Raw genomic sequence first — 4,153 nt, forward strand, 5'->3', positions numbered from 1 at the left:
GATCTGCGCTGCTTGGACCGAGTCACAGATAAATCAGGTCTGAAATCAGATCTGAACCCTCCCACCCTCTCCTCCTCCTCCTCCTTCTCCTTCTCCTCTTCCTCCCTCCCCTCCTCCCTCTCAACCTGTTTTTAAAATGAGCAAAGTGACTGTTGTTGGATCAGTATCAAGCCGATGTTGTGCTGTAAAGACGTTTGTCCGTCATTACGATGCTGTGGTGACCTGAGATCCAGTTTTAGCACTGAGTGGCATGGAGGCTCTTTTCTGCTACGGATAGAACAAAAGCTATATTGAAAGAGAATAAACCATTTTTATTTAAAGACGCTTGTGTCAAACTTTTATTGACTCAGGAGCTTGAATTCTACCTTTTCTTTTAACTACCAGCCGCCCTACGGTCCAGACAGCAGCGGTGGAAAGTAACCAAGTACACTTACTTTAGACACTGTACTTACCCTGCGCACTTTGTCTTTGGTAAGAGTGCCCAAAGTAAAAGTGCGCATTCTGCGTAATGGTTCCCTTCAGAGTATTTTAGAGCTCCTAAGGTTTTTTCCATCTTATGGACACAAACATTCTCCAGGTGAATTAAAGAAAAACAAAAATGACCATTTGTATATCGATTATTTACCACGCATTACATTGAATTCCTAAAGAAATCTTTGTTTTTCTCTCGTGTCTCCACAGACAACAGAGAATCCAAAACAGGTGAACAGTCTTCATGAATTAAAGTAAACGCCCTGCATGCACAGCCATTTTCACAAAAAGATAATGATTTAAAAAACAAAAGTTTGAGCTGTCAAATAAAAGCATGTACTTGGGCACGCTCGAGTGTTTTAAATCGTAATGTTTTAGTGTAAATACATGTGTTTGTGAAGTGCTGATCATACGACTGGATAAATGAGACCTGGATTATACTGCACGAGTTGTGTGAGAGTTTAACACCTTTTGGATTCTCCGTTCACCGTGAAGACATGAGAGAAAAACAAAGTTTTCTTCACCAATTCACAGTAAGACGCGACGAGTAACTGACACATGTATATTATATTCGGGTGAAGTATTCCTTGGGGTTTGTCTGCAGTGTTTGTTTCGGTGCTTCATGAAACAGACCACAGAGCTCAGTGAGTGTGTGTACTTTTTAATAAATAAACTGGAACTTCAAGGTGTTTTCCAGAACATAAAACACTTGTGCAACATTCGTGCGTTACAAATAGGTGCATTCGTTTAGGCGAATCCAGGCCGAAGGTTTGAGGTCAGCAGACGACCACCTGCTCAAATTTAAAACCTTTATCTGCTCACCAAATGGCTGAGACTGTAAACACAGCAGAGTTCACTTCAATTACACATTAATCTTCAAATCTCAAGTATTTAAAATGCATCACTGAATTCACATTTTGGTCAAGTGGTTTTTGTTGTAAGTTAAAAACTGGAACTAGTGGTGACGTTCAGCCGTTCGCTCTGCTCACAGACGGCTTGGACCAAAATGAATGCCCCCGCTGACATCTGAAGTTTAAGTGTCAAACACAGTAAAAAGCAGCCTACAAACACACGGCTAGCTACAGCAGATGAGCTCTACACCCATCGAAGGCACGCCCACAACACCCCCGCTTCCCCCCACAGCCAGTGACTCGTGTCGGGGTGAGGAACCACGACGACTGGCTGCTCCTCAAAGAGCCCAACTGTGAATTCAAAACGCCACTTTGGCACTTTGTCTACATGTTAAAGGAACAGCTGTACGATTTGGGAAATGAGCTCATTCACTTTCTGGCAGAGAGTCGGAGGAAAAGATCCACACGACTTTCCTATGAAGCTACGACAAAGATTGGAAACGTGAAAACAGCCTGGCTCTGTCCAAAATGTGAAATCTCTTTATGACAGTTATGCTCTAGATTTTTTTTGCCCCCCCCCCCCCAATAACTGTCACTGTGCCTTTACAATGGCTTCATGTTCTCACACAGCACACATGCACTTCTCCCTGGAAGTGCATGCGTAATAATAAACGACTGTTTCCCTACGCAGACCGACACAGTTTAAACTACAAGTCATGGAAATGGGGCAAAATATGGAACATTTTTGAAAATGACTTTGTTAAAATGTGTGTGAACCCTGAAAGTCGGAGGTTTGAATCATCCAAGACCCCTCAGTCGACTGAGCTTGCTTTAAGTTGAGCAGTCCAGGGTTTTTTTTGTGTGTGTTGGTTTTGCGACTCAGTGTGCTGTTTAGCGTACTTATGGGGATGTTTTGGTCCCCAGACTTTGCTGCGGCGTGAACGCTCTTGACTTTGATGCTACTCTTTGGTACAGACAGCTGCGGACACGCAGGCAGCAGCACAGAAGAGGAGAAACTAGATAAGATTATCTTCTCATCTGCTTGGAGGTGGTGAATTTACAGCTTTGCAGTGTCAGCAAAAAATGTGGTTGCACATTTCTGCGCTGTCGTTAGCGTAGTTAGCTTGTTTACTGTATTCGTATTAAACAGCCAAATCTGATTCAACCTGACATAATTCGGGTACAAGTCGGGTACAGCCCTACAACCCTGCTATCAGTTTTTTCACAGTTGAAGTTTGTCCAGACAGCGAGCTGCACAGGTTCTTCCCAAACTCCTCTACATCCTTGTCAAAAGTTACTTTACATAGAAAGCAGAAAATGATGCATGTCTTTAGACAGCTGTCATTTAAACGCTTCTCTTATTGTAATGAGACATCACCGCAGTAATGGCGACTTGTTCCCTTCCAGTACTTCCCTGGATTAATGTGTAAGAGCCCCGTACATGCACATGTAGCTTCACCACTGGCTGCATAGTTAAGAGTTTCTACGCTACAATAGGGATTAGCCGACTATCTACTGTTGTTTTTTCAGACAGAGATGTTGTCTACATCAAACAGGCCCCTGGGAAGTACACTGGACTTTGGAGCCAATGATATCGATGCAAAACGTGTATCTACCACTTCCTGTTCTGTCACGTGACGCCCTGGGGCCCAAAAAGACTCTTCCCCACAGATTTAAACTGTGAACCAGACGTCTGTAAATTAGTGGATACATTTTTTTGAGTGTCTCATCCCACCCCAGAGTGACTCGTTGCACTATCGGGATTTGATCCATTCAATCCGATGACATTTCTTTAGTCTAGAGGAGTCTAAATCATCTCAACCCCATTTAAGTTAGTGGAGCACTAAACTGGAGGTTCGCTGCTCGGCCAGCGAAGCATCTTGTGTGCCTGCTCTATGGGCCCCTGAGTGCAGAAGTCATTTTACATCCAGGGCCCCGCCTCCAATGTGGTATCCAGGTCTCTTTCTAAATCCACACACCGAACAGACAGATTTGAGCATGTCATCTAACCTCCTGCACAAAAGCTCCTAAGCACATTTCCCAAAGCGTCCGAACTGTGTCCCTTTAACGCAGCAAAAGAAGGTTTGGTTTCTGCAGAGGGGGGAGCTCGGGGACGGGGTCACATCACAGTAGCATACTGATATGAAAAGACCACCAAGGACACTGTTAAGACAGAAAAAACACAGCTGAATATCTGCTCAATAACACTGATAATTAAAAAATCCCCCCGGGGAACGTTTGAATATTTGACTGAGTCCTCTGGCACTTGATATCGTAAAGATTCTCGGTCTCAGTTCGGACTTCCCCGGGTTTTTGAAATGTCCTTGGTGTCCTTTTTTTTTTAAATGCAAACAATCTAAGGCATAAAAACACAAATAAAAATGTATAAAGCTAAAACCAGAGACATTCAGTTTGTTCTCTCAAAGTAAAAAACTTAAATAATTGCATAAATAAAGCATGTGATTATGTTTGAATCTGTACGAGACATGTTAGCAGTGTACAGGCGCAGTGATTATGTATGAGTCGACATATATAATGTTGGTTACATCGTAGAGTTGCAGTATTGAGGTAACTTCATAGTAGGAGTAAAGGCGAGGAGGAGGAGGAGGGACATGCATTGGACGAAAGTGAAGATGTAGATAGAGGTGTTAGTGTGTACGTCCCTTTTTGTTCGTCTCATTCAAGTTTTACAAAAAAAGAATCGCTCGAATGAAGCATCGATAATACTGGATGTTTTTAAGTGACATTGAACGCACCACGTGTTACAGTCTGTGTACCTCCAGCTCTTCTTCTTCTTCTTGGGTTCAGGTGGTGCAGGAGGGGGGGGGGGG

This window comes from Epinephelus moara, chromosome 1 (genome assembly GCF_006386435.1).
Source record: "Epinephelus moara isolate mb chromosome 1, YSFRI_EMoa_1.0, whole genome shotgun sequence".
Taxonomy (NCBI): domain Eukaryota; kingdom Metazoa; phylum Chordata; class Actinopteri; order Perciformes; family Serranidae; genus Epinephelus; species Epinephelus moara.